This window comes from Ambystoma mexicanum, chromosome 3p (genome assembly GCF_040938575.1).
Source record: "Ambystoma mexicanum isolate Mex_15411 chromosome 3p, UKY_AmexF1_1, whole genome shotgun sequence".
NCBI classification, from domain to species: domain Eukaryota; kingdom Metazoa; phylum Chordata; class Amphibia; order Caudata; family Ambystomatidae; genus Ambystoma; species Ambystoma mexicanum.
Window position 1 is genome coordinate 804,677,271 of NC_090925.1, and position 27,555 is coordinate 804,704,825.

The following is a 27,555-nucleotide window of genomic DNA, read 5'->3' on the forward strand; positions in this document are numbered from 1 at the left end:
TCACGACTTTGGCGGTAACCCTTAAATCCGGCGGTCGTGCTATTACCGCTGGATTTAAGGGTCCGCCAAATCAGGACTTCGGCGGATTTCGCCCCAGCTCTTGGCTGGGGGGAAATCCGCCGAGAATTCACGCTATTACCGCCGGCGGGAGGGGCGCGAATTTTCCCCATTGAGCCCAATGGGGAATGGGGCATTCCCGAATGGGCTCAATGGGGAATGGGGAATTACATTACGGCCGAACTCGTGATCCGGCGCTATTAGCGCCGGGGAGTTTGGGGGTAGGGCTAATACCGCCGGCGGTAAAACCGCCGGCGTTACCGCCAAAGTCGTGATCAGGCCCAAGGTCTTTGTTTCTGCTGTACTAGGACGAGTCACCCAAGTAAGAGATAAGATCTGTCAGAGGTACACAATGCTGTGGGGCACATCAGATAAAACATAACCATCCTCCGAATATCCACTATCTAGAGGGCATGCTGCACGACTGAGGACTGAGAAAGCCTGCAAAATATCTTAATTCAGATGCAAGGCCAGCATAATGTTTCAAACAAAAGGGAGGGTGCAACTAAAGCACAAGCTTGGCTTGTGGGAACTCAGGGCTTTCCTTCGGACATCTCCAGTCATTTGCTGACATGACAAGCTGAAGTAACAGCCACAAATAACAATTTTTAACATCATCAACTTAATGTCAGCAGTAGCCATGGAATAGAAAGGCCTATGTGCCAAGTTATGCTTACTTTCTTGTATCAGAGTATGTAGAAATTAGTAAAAGACTGATATGCAGTATAGCACCATCTGTGCAACGAAAAGGTCAAATGTTATGTATTAGGCAGATAAGAGTTATTCACTGTTTTGCAGTTATGGAGTTACTGCAAATGACATAGCGAATTTGCTGGTCTTTTTATTTAATGTATTCATTTGATAAGACTAATTTCCAGAAAAACACCCCTCATACGGAATAAACATTGAAATGTTCTGAGCACTATATTTTGCCCAAATTCAGGTGGTTAATGGACTTGAAAAGAAATTGCTACATGTTCAAAAGGGTTACAGAAAGTGGATTAAAATCTTTCAGTGTAACATGAACAAAGTTAGATACATCTTACTACAGCAGATATAAATCCCACACAATAAACCTTCACCTCCGTCCTCCAGCCTCCCTGGCAGACATTATCCATTTGTTCATAGTACCTCAAAACAGACATTGCCAGCCTCCTAAATTATTATTATTATTAAATCTCTTTTGTTATACTTCACACAAATGAAATCAGTTGGCCTGTGATGAAAGGAGAGCTACCAACTTGTGCCTCTATAATGGGTAGGTGGGCCACTTCAAATGAGTCTGTACTCGACATCCTGCATTGAAAATGAGAAATGCCACGACTCGTCCATAGAGGGAACCACCTGTTCAAGTCTTTTCAAAGATGGTTCCCCCATGGTTCCTGAAGTATGTTTCGAGGTGGTGTATTTATCCCAGATCATGACCAAATGCCTGATTCCATTATGTTGGATTTGGTGGGCGCCAGGAATACAAGGATACCCGTAGCACTCAATATGCATCTCAAGCCAGTGTGAGCCGTCAACAGGATCTTGCTGAGGACAGTCCATGGTGGTTGAGCGGTCATGCTCAATATGTCCACTTGCCAGGGACATAAGTAGAACATCAACTTTAATCTCATAGCTGCTCCCCATTGTGGCCTGATACTTGGGGTCACTTGGTTGCAATTGCATAATCCCTTCACATATTTGGTTCAGAAAACTTTTCCTCTGATCACTGAACCTTACATTTCCTGGAGGCTTTCGTAATACAGGAGTCCCTCTTTCAGGCCCTTCTTCTGGATGTCACGAAGCAGGGGCAGTCACCACTGTTCTACTAACTATGACTATGCGAGTGTCTTGGACACAAATAAGTGGAACTTCAGCCTCCACATATGACTATCATCGGCTTGGTGGAAGGGGCAAGCATTCCTTCTGGTTGGATTTACTCAATGAGTGAGAAAGAAGACAAGGGCTCTCATTACAAGTTTTCCGGTAAATCACTGGTGATTCCATGATCCCGGTGGCACCGTTTCCAGCAACCAAAATCATTGGTACCATCGGTACATCACAAGTACTTGAGCACATGCATTCCAGCAGGCCAGTAACAGTGCAACCGTCATCCCGTAAGTACTGGCAAAAGCCACTCTTCACGCTGCTCCTTTAACCAAAAATGCCATTGGCACAGTTTCCGTAACCGGAAACAGAGTCATCGCAGGAACTGGAAGCTCTCCGGGGGCCATTTTGAAAAACTCACTCCACATAAAAGCACCCACTTCCTGTAGCCATCCAGACACTAACACCAGCCTCATGTCAGGAACTGCAAAATCCCGGATACCCCAAATTTCCATCGGTAAATCACGTTTCATTGAGCCAGAATGGAGCATGTTCACAGACACCATTGTGGCCAATGCTGGTGAGCTCTTAACATTCGACTGCAGAGCCACCAGCCAACTAAGAAAGAGCGCAATAAAGGAGGAGGTGGCAGAGAAGGTGTCGGCTGTGGGCCCCGTCCCCCGCACCTGAAATGTTTGCCACAAGGGGTGGGATGACCTTCGCCCGAGAGTCCGCAACCTGCTCTCGGCCCACAGAAGAGAAAGCACAGCAACTGGAGGCGGGACGGGCTCCCCCATCAAGTTGATGTCCTGGCAGGAGACATGAGGCACTGTGCTGCATCTCGAGGGCATCAAGGGAGTTGGAGTGGAAGAGGCCCGGGCAGGGGCACAAGCAGATGTTGGTGAGTACAACATGCATCACCCAAATAATGACTGCAGGCATGCAAATCTAGGGAACAACACACACACACACATGTCCAACTGCACGACAATAGACCACTACCAACCCATAAAGTGGACAACGTACCATGCCGTTGACCTAGGGTGCACAAACATACCCATCTTCTCATACACAAGTATGCCGACATGAGTACAGGTCATGTACAGACACTGGTGACATGGGAATCAATACATACACAAGGCACACATCCTCCAAGGCACAAAGCATGCAGCACAAGCAATCTGCCCCTGTAATGCACCCACATGCATGGTCACATCCAAAGTACCCTGACATACCTGGCACTGGTTGACCGGCTATCTATCTGACCGACACCCCAAGTGCGACAGTGCCCTCCCCACCCGTCCACCTGACTCCTCAAGCTGTGGCATCACTCAGGGAACCATTGAAACCGCATGGGCCCACAACACCTACCTCACATATCTGGCCCACTCAATCAACACCATTGTACCCCACTGCCAGTGTCATGCTGATGACACACTGCCCACCTACAGACTCCCATCCTGTGCTGCCTCTCCATCGCCTCCCAAACATGAGTGCTTGACTGCCAATCATACAACGTGTATTGCCGACAATCCCTGCTGCAACACCAGCAAGACAGAGAAGCCACTCACTGTGACACCAGTGCCCTGACGCACACCCACGCTCTGGCCACCCTGCATGGGCCTCCTCCCCACACACCGTTGGGAGGCCACAGACCCTGTTGACAGCTTTGACCCATCCCATACCTCGCACCTGGACAGGACAAACCATGGCAAGAGGCCAGACACACAGCACCACCACCTCAGAGGCACCTTCCCCTACCTCACCTACCCCCAAGAGGCCAATGTCTCGAGAACACTGGTTCCCACTGACCGTGACAACAGTACCAGCCCTCCCTCATTGGATCTCTCGCCTCCCTCTGCACCCTCATACAAATCCAGAATATTGACGCGTGAATCAATCTAGGCCCAGGCCACGGTACCGCTGCCCTCCAGTTCTGGAATCCCTCCACTTTCTCCCTCTCACCGCAAGTCACAATACAAAGACCCCCCCTTCCCCATATACAAGTCTGCACGGGAACTGTTGCCAGCCCATCCAAGACCAGTCACACCCAACATCCCTCACAGGCACTGGTCAATGGCCACCCTTCCCTGTGCCTGCCCGAATCTGGGCTGGGCCATCCTTCACACTGTACTGAACTCCCCCCTTTTACCCCCATACCCCCTCCCACGCATGACATTGTGCCCTGCACTTACACAGTAACAATAACACAAGGCCCAGTACACCTGTATCTCCTGATTTGCCCTTCCATATCCACCAATGTCTTGTCTATGGCACTTCATGACACTGTACATGCAACACGTGACACATCAATGCATGAACAGTAGGCATCATGTCACACACAGTTTGAACTGCATGTAGCAAGGCCATGGGATGGCACACAGGTGACTAACGGCATGCCCATTTTGCTGCCACAGGCACGTCATCTGACAGTGATCAGGCTGGCCCAAGTGGCCCATGGACAGCCACACGTGAAGGAGAGCCACGCCATGCCACATCGCTGCAAATCCTTCAATAGCACCGGTGACGCAAGCCACAAGCCAAGTGAGTCTGCCACCTGTTTCTGCTGCTACTCCTGCTGCCCCTACAGAGGCTCAGCCTCCAGGCCCCGCAGCTACTCCTGCTGCCAATACAGAGGCGCGACCAGGACGTCCACCCACTACCCCCCACCCGCCCATGAGAGATTCCAAGGATGACGATGCTGGGCAGGAGGCCGGGGACATGACAAAGGGGACATTGGAGCACACCCCCTACCACCACTCCTCATTCAGCCCCCCCACATGCACAGCCCACCTCCACCACCCTTCCCAAGCATCAGAGACATGGATGTCAGTCTACTCCGCATCGAGGATTGGCATGAGCAGATGGCGGGACACATGCGCCAGCACCTGGATGAGGCCATGCTGATGTAGAGGGAGATAACATTGATCCGGGAAAGCGTGTAGGCCACCGAACGGCACCGCGCATGTGCCCTGGGCTGGTTGACATGCGCCATGGTACTACTGGCACAGAGGGTGAGGGAGGGGAACGAAGCCATCTCAGCAATGGCTGAGACCCTCGCCCTTTCCCTGCAGGTGGCACCAGAGCTCAGGGACAATGTAGGTTCAGATGCACTCTCAACACCTACCAGCTCACAACAAAGCAGCCTGAGGCACCAGTCCATGTGCCTGTCGGGCTCCCCACAAAAGGGCAGGTCAGGTACTGAGAGGCCACGCAAGTGAGCCAGGTACAGACAGTGGCACAATTGACTACTAGTGGGTGTTTTGGTGGTGGTGTGTATGGGAGGGTGAGCTAGGGTGGGGGTGGCTCACAAGTCAATTGTTGATTGTTTATGCACAAATACACATGGTTCTGCAGATTAATTCATGTCCGGACATTCATTTTGTGTGTTTGAGTATTTTAGTTGATAGCAGATTCACATGCAGTGTATGGCATGGGTCGTGTGTAGGTGCTGTGCGCTCAGAAGTAGTTCTGTATGAGGTCTTGGTCGGCTCCACGACCATATAGGTAATCCCTGTTGTGGCGTTGTCCAATGTCTGCAGCTGCATCAACGTCTTTGTCATCCTCATCGTCCACAGGAGGCATGTCCGGGGGCAGGGGAATATTGCGCCCGATGCACATATTGTGCAGCATGGCACAGGCCAGAACTACGAAACCGTGCCTTCAACAGGCCTAAGGTCTGCTCAATTGTGGCCCTTGTTCTGATGTGCGCACAGTTGTACGCTGTTTCCTGGTGGCTCTGTGGGTGTCTTACAGGGGTCATCAACCATGGGAGTAAGGGGTAGCCGGAATCACCTGCATGGAAAGGGAGTCATGGAGGGACATGTCACTGTGGTGACTGGGCAGTCTATGCATGTTGTGATGTGGTATTGTGACACAAGCATCCGGGTATGTGCACTTGTGGCCCATCATCCACCTTGCTGCACCCCGTGACATATAATGCTGGTCTGGACATGTGCAGGATCCCACTCCCAGAGATGGGTTGGTGGTGGTGGGTGAGGCATAGCGAAGACATGCTGTGGTTTGTGACATGGGATGTGAAGCATTCTGGTACCTGTGGTGCATTATGTGTGCCTGTCCATCCGTGCCCAGATTGTTCTGGTATGTCCTTACGTATACTCATGTGGTACATGCGAGCCATGGGCCCCCAATTATGCGTGCAGATTGTGTGCCTCCATTTGTATGGTGCATATGGGACATGCACTGGTGACAGTGACATCCCCCCCTATGGCACTGTACACATTCAATGTGGGGTGTGTGCAGATACTTTGACTCACCCAATAGCCAGGTCTGCTGTCCACCGTAATGCTCAATGTACCCAGGCAACGTGCTATTGCGCAGGGCAATGGAGTCATGTGTCAATCTCGGAAATCATGTGCAGCAGTGTGTGATGGTCATGTCCGCATCACAGACCACCTGCACATTCATTGAGTGATACAGCTTCCTGTTCCGATACACCTCCTCTCTGGTGTGGCCATCCACTAGCTCAATTTGTGTACAGCCCAGTGCACCCAATACATTTGACATGGCCACAAGGGCATGGAAGCGGACTTTGGTCGCGTTCACCTGGGCCTGTGTCATTGGTAGGGAGATGTGCTGGGACACATGACACAGGAGGGCATCCAGGAACTGCACAATGACTTTTGTAAATCCGGGCTGTGGGATGCCATGCAGCTCCCCGACTGTGTGCTGAAATGTGCCCATAGTTAGGAAATGCAGCACAGACACCACCTTCAGCGGGGGGTAGGGGGGATATGGCAGTCTGGATGCCAATGATGCTCTGGATGTCGTCCCTGATGAGGTCCACTTTTGCGAGGATGGTCTCCCTTTTCAGGCACACAGTGTGTGGCTCTGCTTGTCAATCAGGAACCACTGTGTAGCTTATGTAGGGTATGGGTGCACGCCTCTGGGGCACTACTTGCTGCCCATTGTTCCTCTGCATCCTCATCCTCCTCTGCCTGTCAGCCTGTTGCCACTGTTCCATCTCCTGCTCATAGAACTGTATTCCTGCATGCAGCCCCTCCATGTCCATGACTGCTGCCACGAGTGGCACCACGGTTGTGTTGGAAGGTGTGTGTGGGGTGGGTGTGGTCCTTTTCAACAGTCCCTGTGCTCATTGTGTGCACCTGGGTAAATTGGCTGCATCTGTGGCCTGTACCTGGACACCTGGGTCTGGTTACTGCCTTCTCTGTGATCCTGGTGTTTCCGACACGGTTTTCCCGATGGCACTAGCATTTTAGAGGCAGTGTTTCTGGTGAGTCTGTTGTTGTAATGTCACCTTATTTCTGTGGTGTCAGTGTTTCTGGCACTGGTACAGGGAGATCCCACAGTTTCGTGGCCTGTGCCATCGGCAACGGTAGCAGGGGGTGCGCTCTTACCGGCAACAGTGTTGCTGGCATCTCCTCTTGTAGTGCGGCGGTTTGGAATGTATGGCGGTAAGGAACAAGTTACTTACCTGTAACTGTTGTTCTCCAGCATGGGTCTGGCATGGATTCACATGCTCATGAATATTCCCCGTCGTCAGGCTGGGAATCCTCGGTAAAGAAAAATCAGTATCAGTTTTGTTTCTGATCTGTCTTTCGTAGTAGTAACCAATCACTGATCTCTGCGTCATACTGACCACAGCCAATGACTGCCATCTCCCTAAACCCCGCCTCTGGCAGCCATCTTCAGATTTGGTAGCACGTGAAGTGGCAGTACGACCAAGTGAAGAGCCGCACAGGGGTAGGCGGGAGGGTTTGCATGTGAATCCATGCCAGATCCATGCTGGAGAACAACAGTTACAGGTAAGTAACTTGTTCCTTCTCCAGCATGGGGTCTGGCATGGATTCACATGCTCATGAATAAAGGCAGTACACACATGCACAACCACGGGAGGTGGCAAAGGCTCAACATTAAGCATTACATCCAAAACTCAACATTAAGCAATTCTTACCTCCTCACCAGGCTCACCTTAGGCGAACAGGTTGCGCAGCACTGCTTGGCCGACCCTGGACTCCTCCCTGGAATCCCGATCGATGCAGTAGAATTTCGTGAAGGTGTGCGTCGACCTCCACGTAGCAGCCCTGCAGATGTCCAGCAAGGGCACACCAGATATGAACGCCGTGGTAGCTGCGATCGCTCTGGTGGAATGGGCTCTCGGACGGCCAGGCAGCGGTCGGTTTACCAACCGATGACAGTACATGATACAGCCGGAGAGCCATCTGGAAATGGAAGCCTTCGAGAGAGCCTTCCCCTGATTGACAGGTCCAAAGTTCACAAAAAGTTGTGATGTCTTCCGAAAACTCTTTGTGCGGTCCACGTAGAACTTCAGCGCTCTAGCCACATCCAGCGAGTGCAAAGTCCTTTCAGCCGGCGACGAAGGCGACGGGAAGAAAACAGGCAACACCAAGGGTTCGTTGAGGTGGAAGTCCGACGGCACCTTGGGCATGAAGGAGGGGTGCGTCCTGAGCACTACCCTCGTGTCGTGAAAAGTCAAGTACGGGGGCTTGCAGGAAAGGGCCTGGATCTCTCCCACCCGTCGTGCGGAGGTGATGGCCACAAGAAACGCTGTTTTCCACGACAAGAACTTCAACGGAGCTGAGTGCAGAGGCTCGAACGGAGGTCCCATGAGCTTGGTCAGCACCACGTTGAGCTCCCCCGCCGGGGCCGGGGCCTTCACCGGTGGGAACGATCTGAACAGTCCCTTCATGAATTCTTTCACCAGACGATGAGACCACAAAGGCGTCCGTTCCGTGGTTCTGGTGTATCGGGAGATCGCAGCAAGATGAATCTTGATGGAAGCATGCGCCAGTCCAGCCTTGGCCAGCGCCAGCAGGTACGGCAGTACTTGAGGAGCCGTAATCCGTAGAGGGTTAATCTTCTGTGCGTGGCACCAGACAGAGAACCTCTTCCATTTGTGTCCGTAGCATTTAAGAGTTGAGGACGCCCTGGCCTTTGCAAGAACCTCTCTGCAGTCGGCCGGTATGTTGTAACCTCCAAACTCTAATGCTGCAGGAGCCAGGCCTGCAAGTTCAGCGACTTCGGGTCGTGATGGAGGATGGCGCCTCCTTCCCCGGAGAGAAGATCCGCGTCCACTGGCAGCTTGATTGACGGGGACGCTGACAAGTCCAGAAGGTCTGGGAACCATATCTGCCTCGGCCACGCAGGTGCGACGAGGATCATCCAGCACCGTGAACTCTTGAGCTGGTTGATGAGCCGGATCAGCAGCGGCAATGGAGGGAATGCATATAGGAACAGGCCCTCCCAGGGGAACGAGAAAGCATCGCCCATGCTCCTCGGCTGGGGAAACCTGCTGGCGAACCTCCGGCACTTGGAGTTCGTCGCCGTCGCGAACAGATCGATCTGGGGTGTGCCCCACCGTCGGAAGAGGCGGTCCACTAGATCCTGTCGTAGTTCCCAATCGTGGCACGAGCGCAGCTCTCTGCTGAGCGAGTCGGCGATGGTGTTTTTTATCCCTGCCAGATGAAACGGCACCAGAAACATCCCTTGGGCGACGGCCCAATGCCACAGATCCTGAGCCTCCTTGGACAGGGCTGGGGATCTGGTACCGCCCTGCTTCCTGATGTAGAACATGGTGGTGGTGTTGTCGGTGAAGATCCTCACCACCTTGCCCTTGAGGGACGGAAGAAAGGACCTGAGGGCCCAAAACACTACACGGAGTTCCAGGACGTTGATATGGAGGGACTTCTCCGTAGGCAGCCAAAGGCCCCTCGCGTGCAGATTTTCGGTGTGCGCTCCCCACCCTTCCAGGGAGGCATCCGTGGTCACTGTCTTCTGGTGGCCCGGGGTCTGGAAGTCCATGCCCGTCGTCAGATGCGAGCGGGTGCTCCACCACCGGATCGCTCGTCGGAAGCTCTCGTCGAGTGTGATCCTGTCCTCGAAGCTGCCCGTCGTCTGGATCCAGCGAGCGTCCAGGAACTCCTGTAACGGGCGCATCCGAAGCCTGCACAGGTGGATGAGATAAATGCAAGAGGACATCATTCCGAGGAGGGACTTGATGGACCTCACCCTGGCCGCAACCAGCATCCGCTGCACCTTGCCCAAGATGGCCCTTGTCCTTTCCTCCGACGGAAAGGCCAGAAGCGCCACTGTGTCGAGCTTCGCTCCCAGAAACAGTGCGTCTTGAGCGGGCACCAGGTGGGCCTTGGCGTAGTTTATGGAGAATCCCAGGTCCGTGAGTAGTTGGACGGTCCTCGCCTTGTGCTCCGTGGCGAGCTCCTTTGTCTTTGCTTGGATGAGCCAGTCGTCCAGGTAGGGGTAGACGTGGATCCCCTCCAGGCGCAGCCGCGCCGCCACCGGTGCGAGGCACTTGGTGAACACCCTGGGTGCCGACCTCAATCCGAAGGGAAGGGCTCTGAACTGGTAGTGACGCCCTTGGACCACGAATCTGAGAAACATTCGGTGTCCCTTTAGGATGGGGATATGGAAGTAGGCATCCTCCAAATCCAACGACGACAGGAAATCGCCCTCCTCCAGTTGACCCAGGACGTGCTGGAGGGTGACCATCCGGAACTTCTGTGCCTTGATGAATTTGTTCAGTCGTCGTAGGTCTAGGATGGGACGCCATCCTCCCGTCTTCTTCACGAGGAAGTATCTTGAGTAAACTCCGGAGCCCCGAAGCCTCTTTGGGATGAGCTCGATGGCGCCTTTCCTGAGCATCGCCTTTACCTCCAAGAGAAGTTGAGGGACGTGATGTTCCTTCCTGGCCACGGGGGGGGACGCGCGGGCACTTCTTTAGAAACTCGAGCGCGTGACCCTGTGCCAGGGCGTCCAGCACCCAACGGTCGGTGGAGATGGACTCCCACACTCTGACGAAGCTCGCCAGCCGGCCTCCCACCGGGGTGCTTCGGTGGGGGCCTGACACCACGGCCGGTTCAGTCCTGCTTCAACGAGGCTTTGCCGCCTTGTCCTCCTTGGCGACGATGGCGGGGTCCGCCCGACTTGCCTCGTCCCCTGTAGGCTTCCTACGACGACGAACGGGCCGCTTGACGATAGGTGGAAAATCCGCCGCCGGAACCTTTGGAGGCACCCTGCTTGCCTCCACCGCTCCGAAAGGGCGGCCGTCGTTGCTGGAGAACACCAAGAGCCCGGGCCATCTCCGTGTCCGTCTTGATGGCTTGTAGGGAATCGTCCACTGTTTTCCCAAACAGGTTGCTCCCGTTGAACGGCATGTCCAAGACTCTGGTCTGCACGTCCTGACGGAAGTCAGTTGCCTTGAGCCATCCACGCCGTCTAAGGCACACGCCGTTGCCCAACTGGCGAAATCCAGTGTCAGCGATGTCCGTCGCTATCGTAATGGCGTGGTCCGACGCCACTTCTCCTTCCTGCAAGATCTCTAGGGCCTCCGCCCTCTTGTCGTCTGGTAAGAAGTCCAACAGGGGGGCAATTTTGTACCACAACTCCCTGTCGTAGCGGGCTACGATAGCCAAGGCGTTGGCAGCCTTAATCGTCGTCGCTGCCGATGAGGTGACTATGCGTCCCATCGTGTCCAATTTCTTTCCCTCGCCGTCTGGCAGGGAGGTTGACGTAGAGGCCGAGGCCCCCCCCCCGCTTTCTTCCTGGCCGCCGCGGAGACAACCGAGTCCGGGGTCGGCTGTGCCCGAAGGCACAAGGGGGCCGCGTCCGGGACCCGGTACTTCTTCTCGTACCGATCCCTCCTCGCAGGCATTGTGGATGGGTTCTTGAGGAGGGCGAGACCCTCATCCCAGATATCGTCCAGTAGAGGTACAGCGAGGACCGTCTTCCTCTTGGTCTCGCGCCGTTGATAAAGGAAACCTTCCTTCTTCTTTTCTTCCGGGCAGAGCTGGAAAAGCTCGGATGCCCTGGCGATCATGGCATGAAACGATCCAATCTCGTCGGGCGGGGAAGCCCGGGGAGGAGGTGACCACGGGAGATCCTCGTCGTAAACCTCGTCGTCTGTGCCTGTCGCGGCCGTGTCAGTCCCCGTATCATCCCCACGGGTCGTGGACGGGGAGGAGGGCTGGGCAGGGCGCGATGGTTGAAAACGAGGTGGAGGATGAATCCTTCTTCTCTTAGGAGGCGGGCTCCCAGAAGGGCCTGGCTCCGGGTCCCCCGTCGGGAGAGATTCCTCCGTTGGTGGTAACGGCAATCTTGTCCTTATCTCCGAGCATAAGGACTGTATAGCCAACAAAATGGCCGCCGAGTTGTCTTGCGGCACTGGTTGAGGGGAGTCCGACGGGCGGTCAGGAGCCCCGTCGGCACCCTCGACGTTCTCGTCGTCTCCTACGTCGGGGTCCCTCCCGACGGGCTGGTCTTCTTCCACGCCAACGCCGTGGCTTAAGACTTCGATCAGCTCCTCCTCAGAGGTTGAGGCCGAATCCACGACGACCTCCTGCCCCCCCTTTTTCTTCTCCGTCGGAGGTTTCACAGGGGTCCTGTCGATGGGCATGAAAGAGGACTCCCTCCGCGGTGGCAGGGAGACTCTGGGCCCCGAGGTCGCCACCACTGGTGTAGCCTCCACAGGCTGAGCCAGGGCCGCCGTGGCTGTCTCGATAGAGGCCTTGGCCGGGTGGATTAAGGCTTTCACCACCTTAGGTGCGCTCACCGCCTTATCCTTGGGGGGAGGGTCACCGCCTCGCTCCCCCTCCGATGGGGCCTTCGAGCTCGACCGGGGTCTCTCCAGGAGCTTCGTCGGGTGCTCGGCCTTCCTCTTACCCGAGCCAGAGCATTGGCTCGTGGTTGACGGCGCCGGGGAGGATGCGCCCTGCCTGGCGCCCATAGAGCCGACCGTTCGGCGCTCCCGGTGCCAGCGGACTCGCGGTGCTTGGCCTTCTGTTGGACCCCCGTCGCCGGGGCGCCCTCAAAGGTCTTAGAAGACCGTTCGGACTTCTTCTTCTTCTTCTCACCTGACGGGCTCTTCCCCTCCAGCCAGTTGGCGAGACGCAGATGGTGGTCCTTCATGGTCCACTCCGACTTCTCCACGTGCGTCTTGTCCTCATGCAGGCAGTAGAGGCAAAGGGAGTGTTCGTCCTCCTTAAAGACATTCTGAAGCTGGCATCCAGGGCAGACCCTGAACAGCTTTCCGGGCGTCGAGCTTCCCTTCTCCGGGGCCATGATTGAGATGGGCCTGAGAAACTTCTGGAGTCCTCCAAAAGCGTGGCTCGGCGAAATCTTCACCCTTGAGGGGCGTAGAAGAATCCGACACAGGTCCCCGTTGATCGGATAAAGAAACGGTGGAGCTTGAGGCTCTTTTGACCGAAAAAGAGAAAGTTTTCCTAAGAAAAAGCGCGAAAAAAGCACTAGAGCTCGAGAGCAATAGCACGAGGATCCCAACACTTGAACGTGCGGTAAAAATCTGAAGATGGCTGCCAGAGGCGGGGCTTAGGGAGATGGCAGTCATTGGCTGTGGTCAGTATGACGCAGAGATCAGGGATTGGTTACTACTACGAAAGACAGATCAGAAACGAAACTGATACTGATTTTTCTTTACCGAGGATTCCCAGCCTGACGACGGGGAATATTCATGAGCATGTGAATCCATGCCAGACCCCATGCTCGAGAACCAGTATTACCACCATGTTGTTTCTGTACCGCCACATATGTGATGAGGGCCAAGGTACTGAATGAATATCTAGCATGTGCTCTTAAGAATGGGTTCAATCAGCACTCTGTTCACCTGGTGCTTTGCCCCTTTTCCTCGTCCCTACAAAAGAAGAGGATTTACGTCCTTGCATAGATTCATGTATCATCAATAAAATCAAGATAAAATGTTGTACCCTATTCCCAGGTACCCGTTGTCTTGGACAAATAACAATTAGCTGTCATATATACCATGCTTGATCTCTGTGGTCCTATAACTTGGTATGCATCAGGGAGAGCAACAAGTGGAAGATTTCAGAAAACAGGTTATATGAATATTTGGTCCTGATATTCTGGCTTTGAATGCCCCAGCAACATTCCAACATTTGATGAATGATGTTTTCCATGATGTTTCGGATAATAAGTCACTGTGTACCTTAACAACATTCTTTTTATTTGATATAACTGTTTTTATTTTTCTCAATATTAATACAAAACTTGAAAACCATTCAGCACACATCAGCCCCACAACCCATTGGTTTACCCCCACCCATCCGCAAAAGTATGCAATCGATTACAGCCAAGAAGAGAGCGAAGCTGAACAGTTCCAGGCAGTAATATTGAGCTAACAATCAGACCCCCAGTGTCTCAGTTACCATTTGATAGTAAATATGCATTATACAAACCCCAGATGTCCTTAGGTCTCGAGACACGGTATCTCATAGCACCATAGCACGTTTTCAGTTCGTGATATCAGTCTTCCACTGGCTATATTCAGGAGGGTGGCCCCTCCCCTGTACCATAGCCATCCTTCTTTTGGTCAATAGTAGCAACACACCCAGAAGGATCCTAACCTGCTTTGGCAACTCCTGTGTGTGACCCAGAAGCCACAGAGAACAGAGCCACCCATATTCAAGCGATTCCCTCAAGCAGTTCAAAACTTTTGTCCAGAAGGAGTGAATCTGGGGACATGATCAAGCCAGATGTAGAAAGCTTGCGGGAGAACAGCCTGGACCTAACCCCTTTGCCGATCATCTTGTGCAGTGCCGGGGCTACAAGAGGCTCCTGTGGAAAGTCTGCAAACCTATCTTTTAACTCAACACGCAACCTGAAGTGAGTAAAATTGTCTAGTGTCATCAGTGTTAAGAACTGCCCATTCGGAAAGAGATCACACCAACTAGCTAAACCCATCCTGTCCATACTTTGTATAAAGACCTTCTCCACTGTAAGGGGTATCCCCGGAATGTATTTGATAGGGAGGAGTGGGGAGTAGAGTAACTCATCTTTGGACCTGCCATTAATATGCTTCAACGCACTACATGTCAGTACGACCATATTACGCGCTTTGGTGACCAGCTGTCGGGAGGTGAGGACCACTGCTCTCAACAGTGATGGTGCTAGAATTGCCCTCTCGATCTGTACATGAGCCCGGTCTGCTTTCAACTCAAACGAGTGCGGCAGGAAGGATGCCTGCGCCGCTGTCCAGTAAACATCCAGGTCAGGTAGGGTGAGCCCTCCCCTCTCCAAAGCAGCGACCTGTTTCTTACATCGCACTCTGGTCTCTTTCCCCTGCCATATAAATGTTGTTAAAACAGATTCCAGGGATTTAAAGACTTTTGCAGGGACCCGTTGTTAGGTGAGTTTTGCTAAAGTCCTACTTGATAGTAAAGACTTTAGTAAGATATCCCAGTGGTTTTTATCAGTCTGTACTAGCTTAGGACCTTGGTAGAGTGCCACAGCAGTCAGGCTTACCTTAATTAAGAGGAAGATGTGTGCTGTATGTAAGTACACTGAACCCAGCTTGTAAAGTATATCAAAGAAACACTTACATTTAAATGTATATTAAAATATATATTGATTATATGTACACAAGAGTCAATGTTAAATACTTAGCACTATAAACCATCACACATAGATAAACTTTTTTCAATATTTCAAATAGTCACTTCTTAGTTGGTAGTTACTGAACAATTTTTACAGGAGTTTGACAGTTCTATCGGTAATACCTCGCACACACAAAATAATACGTTTTTTGTATTTAGTCTGCATACACTTATAATAAGTGCATTTTGGGGAGGAAAACAACTGGTTACTATTATGCTAGTAGAGCTTCAGGTTCTAGAGGCAGTTTCGCAGCACAGCAAGAATTTTAAAGTCAAAAACGCAACCCTAGCTAAAAGGCAGTTTGTATCGGTTTAAAGTCTTGCAAAGCAGAAGAAATCAAGAGTTCCTGTGGATACTTTCTAGTCTCTGAGAAGGAAGATACAAGAAGGCTTAACCAATGTTGGAGACCCTGCCAAAGGACTCTCTAAAGTGACACAAGCAGCGGCTTGGGTCGGAGGTTTCAGGCTGCCCTCGATACCACTATGTGCACTCCAATGCTCTGGAGTGATTTTCTGGAACCAGATACACAATACCTTTCCCCCACAGTACCTTTGGTTAGAAGAAAATGTTTGTGCTTGTCATGGGCGCTACTCCCGAGGGGCCAGGACTGGCCCAGCGCCCTCGGAAGCAGACCCGTCTTCCACTACTCCGGACCCAGCAGACCCCTACAGGGGCCCTTTGGACCATGTCCTGGCGCCTTTGGCGCCAGGCTCATGAAGGGTTTCAGTCCCAGCGCCATAGGCGCCGGGCTCATATTGATAAACAGTGTAATAATGCTTGGGTGGACTTACCTGAGGCAGACCATGCTGCATATTTACCCAGAACAATCCAGTCTGGTTGAAGTCCCCAGCCATCAGGGCTGGGAGGAACTATTCCCTCCATTCAGGAACTCTTTTCTTACCTGGGTGGAACCGGTGGAAGAAGACACACTGGAAGCACTTCTCTGCTATTTAAACCACGCCCGAGGGAAAACACGTGCTTCGTGTTATTCTGCAGCAGCAGCAGGACGCTCACCGAGTCAGCTCCTGCATTCCAGGTCCAGAGTCATCTTCAGCTTCCGCACAGCAACCTGTGGATGAAGAAAGACACAGAACAATACTTACCAGATCCCGGAATCCAGTCACCGGCAAAACCTGCAAAGAATAAACATAAGGTAAGAAAAGTGCAACTCGCTCGCAGCCGCGCCCACTTACCTGATCCATCCGTGATTGCAACGGAGCTAACCGCGGCCTTCTCTTCGGCAGCTTCTCTGCACCTGAAAGGCAAAGGACATGATTAAAAGGGGTTTGGGTGAAGGCAGTCGCATTCATCTTAACTTACCAGTTTTTTCACGCGCAGAAGCGGCCGCATCAACCGCAGCATCCCGGCACCTGAAAACTAGAAAAAGGACATTATTAGAGGTGCCATTAAAAGCGGCCAACGATCATTATACTTACGTGCATCGGCACGTGCAGTGGCAACGGATATAAAGCCCGCAGCATCCCGGCACCTGAAAACTAAAAAAAGGACATTATTAGAGGTGCCATTAAAAGCGGCCAACGGACATTATACTTACGTGCATCGGCACGTGCAGCGGCAACGGAAAACTACGCCCACAGCAACCCGAGGCCTGAAACAAAGGAAAAGGGACATTATTGAGGTGCCCATCTTTTAAAGCCTAACGACTACAGTATACTTACAGGCATCCGCTCGTGCAGTAACGGCGGCATCGCTCTTCGGCATCCCAGCACCAGTGCCACAACTAAGGCCGCAAAAGACTTGAGCCTCAACACTGAACTCATCCAGTGACGTAACTGGAATCCACGCACCCCTGCACCAGACGCAGGATGGAGAGCTCAGCATTTATACGCCTAAGGTGAGAGCTCGCCGAGACAAGTAGAAAGCTAGGCTGTGGGAGAAACTGGCGATTGGTGGGAGAAGGAATCCCATCAAACGGTGATTAACCCTTTTTCTTCCACCTGCAGAAAACTTACCCTGCAAGTCAGACATTCAATAAGAGGAAGCCCAGTCCTGAGAGTCGTCCGAGCTCTACGCTTCTCAATTGAAGAAACGATAGCAGACCAGCCGGGATCAGCGCCTCCGTGGGAATCAGGTGAGCGTTACAGTGCTGCAGTCTCGAGAGAGAACCTGAGGCACGACTTTCAACAACTTCTTGGTTCACTCTGTGGTTTTGGTGCTTTTTCTGCAGCACCAACAAAGGACGTTGATCGCCCGGTCAATCTTCTTCACTTCCTGCCATCCCGTACTCTGATAAGGGGATCTGGGTGAGTTGGATCAGATCTCTGGAGTTTCCTTGAGTGCTCAGCAAAGATTTGGATTAAATGGGCAGCAGGTCTCCTAGGACCTCGGGAAATGGCTCAATTCAAAGTTCATCTTGGGACTGGTTGTTCCCACCAGCCAAAGGGAAGAAGTCGTCTTCTTCGGAGTGCCTCTGTCGCATAGAAAACGGGGTCAGGACGGCCGTGGTCACTTCAAGGTCTTGCAAAGGGTCTGCAGGCGTCTCTGGTCGTCTTCTTCTTCGGTTACTTCAGCTTCCAGTGGTTGACTTGCTTTTCACTCCAGAAGCCTCATCTTTTATACAGTTCCAGCACACACTCCTCCGCAATCTCTCTCAGCATTTTACAGAAAGGGGGCGGTTGGTTGTCCAATCAGGACAGCCAGACCCCCTGTGGGAGCTGGGCCTATACAGGCACTTTGGCAGACAAAGGACAGGGGTGTGGACATAGCCTGCGGTATACAAATTACACAATAGTTGGTAGAATACATCCACCGCCACCAGCCATAACTAGGAGATTGTCTATATGACTAAAAAGTCACAGGAGCAGAGAGATGGGGGACACTAGGTATCCCTTTGGCACTCCTCCTACCGTGGTGTGTGACAATCTCTCAGAGTATAACATTTTGGGAGAGATACTAAATATCTCTCTATCCTTAAGAAGTGTAGTTACTTGAGGATATAGAAAAAGAATATCAAAGGAGGATCCTTAGGCTCTCCAGCAACACTGCCCATAAGGAGGTGAGTGCTGCAATAGTAAACTACAGATGCATTTAAGAGCTGTGGAGTAGACAGGAACCATAGTACAGGTAGAATACAAAGAATAGAGTTCCAAAAGACAGAGCCCCCTAGAATGAATGAGTGGAAAAGGCTCCACTCATTCAGGATTTAAAGAAAAAGGTCCAGAAGTCCAGCAAAAAGTGCTGGTGTCTCACTAGGAGAAGGGATGAAGCATACAAATGATACATCTCCCTAACACCTGTATAGGCACATTAAGGAAGGTGGACAGAAATCTCATCACTATAACCAATTTAATTAGTGAGATGCGGCCGAATGTAGACCAAGGCAAATTCTTCCACCTCCCCAGCAAAGACTCAGTGCACTATTTACCTCATAATTCCCTTAGGTAGAGAAGTTCCGGAGATCTAGCCACTGTTACCCCTATGTAGCGGGTCTGGTTGAGATGCCACTGAAAATCAAACTCATCTTGGAAACTGCCAGTCCCGTCAGTCTGGGGAAAGAGCACTGACTTGGAGGGATTGATATTAAGCTCAGAGAACTGACCGAAAACCAAGATACCCCTCAGGGTGCCTGAGAAATAGCATCAAGTTGTCCTTGTAGAGCAGGATTATGAATTTATGCATAAACAATTGAACATCCTTATCAATATGCCATGTTCTAAACAATTTTGCTAGGGGTTCCACAGCGAGTGAGAACAGCAGGGGAGACAGTGGGCACCCCTGTCTTGCACCCCCTCCGTTATCAATGGTGGCAGAAAGCCTGCCATTCACCCTGATGCGGCCATTGGGCCCTGCTACAATAAAGAAACCATGCCTATAAAATCCTTCCTCATACCCATACGCCACAGCATAGTGAAGAGCAATGGCCACTCAACTGAATCAAATGCCTTCTCGGTGTCGAGAAGGGCCGCCACAACTGGAGTTTGTTTTTCGAGAACCTACAGGAGATCAAATAGTGTACCATGTCCATAGGAAGTGGATTGCCCGGGAATAAACTCTGCCTGGTCGTCCAGTTCACACCTCTGCATCAACTGGGCAAGTCTATTGGCCAATGCTCTTGCTAGGATATTATTGTCCAAGTTTTTTAGGGAGATCGGGCGGTCGGACGCACAGTTGTCCGCCTCCTTCCCGGGCTTCAAGAGAAGGGTGACCACAGCCTTGTGCATTGACCCCCGGTAGTTCGCTGTCCTTCAGCCCCTGCTGGTACATGCAAAGCTTTTGAGGAGCCAGTACATTCGCATAGGACTTGTAGAAGTCAGCTGAAAGCCAGTCTGGGCTGGCAGCCTTCCCGGCGGGTAACGATTTGATTGCCAATGGATCTCCTCCTCCGCTAACGGTTTTCTCAACCAATCTCTTTCTTCCTGTGCCAACCAGTAAAGACCAACCGGGTCCAGATATTCGTCTAACATAACTTGGTCCCTGTTGCACTTTGATGAATACAGTGTTGTGTAGAGGTCAACAAATGCCCCCATTGTCCCCTCGTCCGTGTACATGAGCAACCCGGTATGGCCTACAACCCCATTTATTTATTTTATTTATACCGCGCTGGCAGAGACGCCCAGGAGGCATAATAGCGCACCACGTAAACGGATAAACAGGCAATGGGAAATTTACCGCACCAGACGCCGGAGTGGTAAAATACAGAGTTAAGAAATACAGAGTCAGAAAATAGGTAAGCATTTATTGATGTACGAATTTTCTACCTTGACAACATTCTTGTGTTCTCCACCTCATATCAACTCCATGCTCAGCACCTCTGCACTATTTTATATAGCTCACAAACTTATTTAGAGAAATTCCTACTTCTTGCTATAGGTAGAATTCACAGGTTTCATGCTTATTCCTGAGAGAATTATGAGTTCTACCAATGTCCTTCCTGGATTGGCCTACATTTGTCAACGCCCTCCAATTCATCTTAGGATTCTTTCATCTCCACCAAATATGTGACCACGTACCCTCACCACGCACACTCTCCAACATTCCTGCAAGGTCCCAGGGTAGATCTTGTGGAGTCGGGCCGCTGTGTAGTGCCACCTATAGAGCAGCTTGTACCAGCATTCCTGTAACTGGGTTGCTTTAACTACCTTAGGTATCCTTTTCCATAATCTCTCCCACACTCCCATTGACAGGTCTCTCCCCATCGTTCCCTCCCACCGTTCCATATAGGGCCAGACCACCCGGGGAATAGCCTTGTCCAGGATTTTGTACAGATTGGAAACAAGCCCCCTAGAACCGTCCTGTGTCAGAAGGAACTTTTCAAACTGGGTAAAGTTGCGGCAGGCTGCCACTTTGACCATTGGGTCTAGAAGCCAATGCTGCAACTGAAAATATCTGAGCCTTTCAATTTCACCCACCCCAAAGCACTGTTTGCACTCCATAAATGGTCTAGTAATAGTTCCCTGGAACATGTCTCGCAGTTTTCTGCACCCCCTCCCGCCATTTTTTGAATGCCCATGCTTATGCCCGAGGTGAGAAGTCTGGATTATTGAATATGGGAGTAAATGGGGCCGGGAATGTCGTGATCCCATATTTCCATGCTAGTTTTTCCCATGTTTCTGCCACTAGTCTAGTGATAGAACTCGTGTACATGTGGTTTGGCATATGCTGTCGCGGCAGCCACAGCACTGCCTCCAGGTCGTGCTTCACCACTGCCCAATCCATTGCTACCCACTGAATCCCTGCTTTCCCGGAGGGTATAAGTCCTTTCATCGCCAGTAATTACAACACCTGGCTTTTAAACGTGTACCGAATTACGAAAATGGTAAATAAAATGTTACGGGGGTGGGAAAGGGCAATAAGGTGTGGGGGGTAGTGAATAGGTAAAATCAGTGGGGGAGGAGGCATTCGTAATTCTGTACATGTTTAAAAGCCAGGCATTGTTATTACTGGCGATTAAAGAACATAGAACCTCCCCGAGAACCATTCCCGTATGATTTGCAATTGAATTGGGACGCTTCATAGTATAATCTGAAGTTTGGGAGTGCCATCCCTCCCTCCCCCTCGAAGCTGTCAGTAATGCTTGACTGATCCTTGCTCCCTCCCATATAAAATAACCCTTTGGTTTCCTGAGCTCGCAAAGAAATGTATTCGGGACTGGCACCGGACCGGGCATGCTTGAAATAGGTGGAGCAATCTAGGGAGCGTCCCCATCTTCACCGCCGCCATTCTACCCATCCAGGAGATCTTAAGTGCCTTCCACTTTAGGAGGTCTGCCTTAATGGCTGCCAGCATGAGCGGGAAGTTGGCCGCATACCAACCCATCAGGTTTGGAGTAATCCTCATTCTCAAGTATTTGATGCCCCCTGGGCTCCAAGTGAATGCTGAATACAGCGTTCAACCTCGCCACCTCTCTGCCCTTAACCATGAGGTTCAATAGCTCTGATTCAGTTATGTTAATCTTGAGGCCCGAGGCCACCCCAAAATCCGAGAGGATTTGTCTACTTGCCCTCAATGATTCTCCTGGACGTGCCAGAGTTAAGAACATATCATCTGCGAAAGCGGATACCTTATGCTGTATTCCTCCAAATGGTATCCCACGGATTACATTTAAACCCTCTGCATTGTTCACAAGGCTTTCTGGGGCCTGGATCCAAAATACCTTCAACTATCCCTCCGTAAATACCTCCCCTCTCGAGCCCTTCGCTTCTCTACTTCTAACTCCCTCAGGGTAAGTTGTTTTTCAAAGGAACAGGCTGGGGGTAGATCTCAGTCTTCGGATGGGGCCTCCCTTTGGAACAGCCTCCGTGTCACATTGAAACTTGAGGAGAATCATCTCCGGTTCTGGAAGCACCTCAAGACCTTCCTCTTCGCTTCTGCCTTTGCCCCTCTTCTCCCCTAATGATCTGTTTTCTCCCCAATAAGTTGAAATCGCCCATGTTGCCTTAAGCAAACCCTTCTAGAACCTCCGGCAATTCCCTCAGAAACCCCTCTTGCCCCACATTTAGGGCATAGATGGACGCCAGTGTGTATGTTGCCCCAGCGTATTCCCCCACCATGATTATATATCTGGCTCCTTTATCTGCCTGGGAGGCTTTGATCCTGAAGTCTAGCCCATCCCTAATAGCTAGTGCCACTCCGCACTTCATCGGGTTTAATGCATGACAAATACTAGAGTAGCCCTTCAATTTTAATCGTGCCTGCTCTTTCCTCTGGAGGTGGGTCTTCTGTATCGCCAGGATGTCAGTGGCATGTTTCCTAGTGAACAGTCCCAGTTTTTCCCTTTTGAGAGGGGAGCTGAGGCCTCTCACAGTATGTATGGACCACTTGAATGGTTACTCTCCAAGGGTGTCCTCCCCCCCATGACTCATTGTGCTGCCACCTTCTATTCCCTCCTATGCTCTACTGCTCTCCCCTCTCTCCGGCTCCTCCGCTCTCTTCCGGTTGCCCCATTTCCATATCCCTCATTTGGCCCTGTTTCCCACCACTTACCCCCACCCAGAGCCCCCTACTCCCCTCTGCTCCTTCCCTGCACCCATACCCCCAACTTAGGATGTCACTCCCTCCCTCTCTCCCCCTTTCTTCTGCCGCCCGGAAGCTACCGCCCTAACTGAGAGCAACATGGAACTTCCTCCGACGCTCCTACTGCCCAAACCAAGCCTTCGTTGTCCACCACCCCTTTTAATTTTGGTCAAGTTATCATTCCTCCTCCATTGTTGTTACCCATTAATCTTCTGGTCACCACCGGATCCCCCTCCACCCCTCCGGCTTGAGCTGTGGTCCCCATAGGGCGGCTCTTTGGCTGCATTGTTCTCCCACTGTTGTCCATTCCTATATGCAAGTTTCAACTGATTCTCCGTCTGGGTGAGGCGGTCTTCCTGGAGTCCTTGTGTTGTATCCGGCTGTAGAAGGTCTTCTCCCTCCTGCACGGATGTAATGCGTTTTATTGACCCCTTTCCATTCAAATACCATGCCAAAGGGGAAAGTCCATTTGTAGCGATTCCTTTACTGGTCAACTCCCTTACCACCAGGCCCATCTGCCTCCTCTTGAGCAATGTGCTTCTGGCCAAATCCTGAAAGAGGGTTATTGTAGTGCCTTTATATATAATTGGTTCCTGCACCCTGGCCGCTCGCAAGACCGCTTCCTTCTGTGTGTATCTTGAGAATGCCGCCAGCGAGTCCCTCGGCCTGCCATTGGGGCCCCTAGTTGTCCTGCCGGATCAGTGGATTCTATCCAGTTCGATGTTTTCCAGGCTTGTATCTCCCAGGAGGTCAGAGCAGATGCTCTGAATCTTCCCCTTTAAGTCCCTGTCTGTAACGGCTTCTGGGACGTTTTTGACCCTTATATTCATTCTCCTTGAGCGATTCTCCATGTCCTCCGTCTGCAGTTCCAGGTTGTGTGTGGCTACCTGGAGCTGCTCTATTGCTTCCCCCTGTGCCGTTGTGTCTTTGTTCACCTCTTGGAGCCCCTTTTCCAGAAGATCCGTCCTTTCCCCTAGCGGACCAACCTCATGTCCTATTTCCATTAGAGGTATGTTAAGATCTGACCTCATTAACTGAAATTGTTGCTGGAATGCTTTTGTCAATGTCGTCTGGAGGGACATCATGTCATTATGGAGATCCTACCTTGAAATGGGTCCCAACAAAGGCTCTGTCTCATCAGGCTCCCTTTAGTCTGATATTTCTTGGGGCCCTTTACCAGGACCTCTCCCCTCTGCCGGGCCACACATGTAGGGATGGTGCCCGGCGTGTCCACAGCTACCGCCGCCTGTTCTCCCTCCCTCCCTTCCTTCCTTGTTCTTGAGATGGGCAGACATGTCTCTGAGCCTCCCCACGTTATCTGCGTTGTGCTTTATGTGTCCTCCTGTGCTTTGTGCTTTATGTGCCCTCCTGTCGGGTTCTCACCTTGTGGGTGTCCTTAAATGGGTAAATTCTACCTGTGTGCCTCAGCGTCTCTGGGCGACTTCCTCTCCCTGGGGCTGTGGCTAGGGGCCCGTCCAGGTGCCGCGTCTTGCAGCTTCCCCCCTTCAGGTCTCTCACCTTCTTATCTGTGCTCTGCTCTGCGAGGGCTGCCCTTTTCTTGTCTCCCACGAATTCCGCCTCCTTCTAGTACCGCGGCCTAGGCAACTCCACGTCTTCAGGGCCTTTCCTGTCTATCCTTCATTGGTGTTCCTCCACAAGCAGGGATGCCTATCTCCCCGCCGCCACGGGGGTAGGAGGGGAGAGTGAGGGATGGGCCTGGCCGAGTCCTCTCCGGCCGCCTAAACTATCCGCTCCTCCTCTGCTTGGGGTCTGCTGGTGTGTTTTTGGTGCCTTGTTTAGGCTGCCGCCCTCACAGGGCCCCATGCAGCAGGGCGACCTTGAGTCCTTGCTCTTACTGCCCACGTGGCGGTTCACTCCTGGTTGTGCCCTCTGCAAATCGACACTCCGCTGCTTCGCACACTGTGCTGCTTCGCACACTAGCTCTGGTGCGGCTTTGCTGCTTGTGTCCCCCTGCCAGTTTGTGCGCAGGAGCCCCCCACTTCCCTGAGCTTCTCTCCCCCCGCCCAACAGTAGGTTTTCTCAGCTCCGGGGTGGTGGAAAAAGGAATCGTACAAAAATGTCGACCTGAGAATTGGTACGGCCGAAAATGCCGACTTTTCTTTTTTTTTATACCCCCCCTTACACCACATATATATGTGGGGGGTATGGGATATTATAGTAATATGGGAGGTTGTGGGGGGTCTACCCCCGCATATCTATGTGGTGCAAAGAGGGTTTATTTTTTTAAGTCATTTTTTTGCCGTTGCAATTATGTGTGGTCTCAGTGATCGCATAGATCCGTGGAAAAGCCGTTAAACCTTGCTGGGCTTGTGGAGCAGCTGCTGACAATTCACCTAGTGTCAGTGGCCATCTTGGTCCCAGGATTCATTAATTTTAATAACTATCCATTCCTATTTTGCTGACAAGGTTTACAAGTCCTTGGGTAACATTTCCGTGGTCAGGAGACACACAAGCGACCTTTGATACCCTGAAGCAGACATTCACTACAGTGTGGTGCTCCAAAAACAGAACAGAACCCTCAAGAATACTTCATAGTTGAGGTGGACTCATCGGCTATTGCTATAGGACCATTTCTGTCCCAGTGGTCTATAACCACAGGGCGGTTGCATCCTGACACCTTTTACTCCAAGAAACAAACTTGCACATAACAGAATTACCCCAACACGGAGCACAATCGCTTGCTAAAAAAAAACAGTATTCAAAGGGTGGCCGCAACATATCTTGGAGGCAGGCCATGCAGTATTGAGCCATACAGACCTGATATTGTTCTGGTACTGACAAACATGTCATTGCAATGCATTATTGGTGCCTGTACCCCATTTCCTTCTCTTCTATAAGAGATCAATACTTGGTCCCAAAACGAGTGGAAAGAGTTGGAATCATTTATTGGCACTTTAGTGAAGAATGTTCCCTTTGTTAAAGAGCATCCCCCTATACTTACTGACCCGGATGCCAAAGTGTCCTCCAATGGCATAACGACTAAGAAGTCAGCCCATCAAGGTCAGCATAAGAGCCTGGTTTGCTATATCACTGGTTTTGGTGGCCACATATCTGAAGAGACTTCATTGATTACGTTATTGGGTGTTGCATATAAGCCCAACGCACAAACTTAAAGAGAAGGCCAGTGGGACACTTACATGACATGCCTGTCCTCCACAAACTGTGGAATATGATCTCAATAGATTTTATCTGTGACTTGCTCAATGTTAAGGCTTTTAATACTATATGAATAGTCGTAGACTCTTTCACTAAGAGGGCGTGATTCATCCTGTGCCATAGGATTCCTTCGGCCATGATATTCTTGTGTTCTCCACTTCATATCAATTACATGCTCAGCACCCCTGCACTGTTTTATAGAGATCACACACTAAGTTGGAGAAATGTACTTAGGCTGGTCTGTTTTTCCAGCAGGTGCTCTTCTTGTTTGGATTTCCTTCAATCATCATTTCAGATCGAGGATCACAATTCATGACTTGTTTTTGGTGGTTACCAATGGGCAGACCGAAAGCGCTAATAAGATACTTGAACACTATTTAAAGTAGCTGTCTTCAACATCAAGGCACCTAGGTTGCTTTATCAGTCAGGGAAGACTTGCCTACAATAATTCCCCCATTCGTCTGTGGGGGTCTCCTTTTATGCCCGCTATGGACAACATACCTAATCACTTATTCTGAACACCACCAGACTGACTGAGGCCCCCCTCAGCAGACAAGCACATTCAACATATCCAACAAGTACAAGCATCAGTAAAACAGCACTTACTGGCCGTTCAGGAACACTCAAAACTATTTGCTGATGCGCATAGGAAAGCCGGTCGATGCTTCCAAATGGAGACTATTGGCTCTCAACACAGCATTTTCAGATAACCGGCATCCATTTGTTTTTCCCACGTTTTGTGGGTTCCTATGAAGTGCAACAAGTAACTACGAAGGACCTGGCGAGTGCATCCACTATTCCATGCATTCCTCTGGGAGTCCTGCTCCTCTTCCATGCAACTACCCTGTTGTTCTGTCCATGTGAGCGCACAGGGTTCTGAAGAGTATAAAGTATGCGCCATCTTGAACGCACACGCATTATAGGGCAAAGTGTATTATTTAATAGATTGACTGTGTTTGGGCTGAAGACCGAACCTAGAAAGGGGCTTCACATGAATATGCACCCAGTTAGTGTCTTAAGTTTTGTTCTCTTCTCCCCTAACACCTATGTGTCTCAATGGTTCTGAAGGAGACTTCTGTTACGAATTGAAAAAAAAAAATGGCATGTCCAGCAGCTAGATAACCTGTCCTGAATTGATGCAGGTTGGTGTTTGAGGCATAACTGCTCTGTGTGGGACCAAAGACCCCCAATCCTCAACACACATATGTCATTACATCCAACACGTGGACTGCCAATGACACTAGTGACCCATCAAAGAAGACTACTAACCTAGAAGTAAGAGCACGTGCATTACTACCCACAGTGCTTTTCAAATGTAGTTCCAACCTTTCGTGTTGCATGAGTCCTTTTTCTTATTCTCCTTTGATCCCTGCACCAGACTTTGGGCCTCACTATAAGCTGGGCTGTGCAAGTAAAATGTGGGGGTAATACCGTATACCGCAGCATTACCACACTCATAGTTGGGCGGTAAATTGGTGGATTCACCTCTAGCTGTGAGCTGGAGGTAAATCAGCCACATACCGGCAGAATTACCACAAGGTCCTCTCTCCGATTGTTACAACCAAACCCTGCATCCTGGGTGGTGGAACCCCTGAGCCTATCTATTACTAA

The 27,555-nt window shown here is 51.1% G+C and overlaps 1 protein-coding gene across 4 annotated transcripts in view; it reads right to left on the reverse strand.

Annotated features, from left to right (window-relative positions):
• Window positions 1-27,555, reverse strand: part of RNF112 (ring finger protein 112) — a 680,823-nt gene that overhangs the window by 251,555 nt on the left and 401,713 nt on the right. The gene's annotated exons all lie outside the window — the stretch shown is intronic.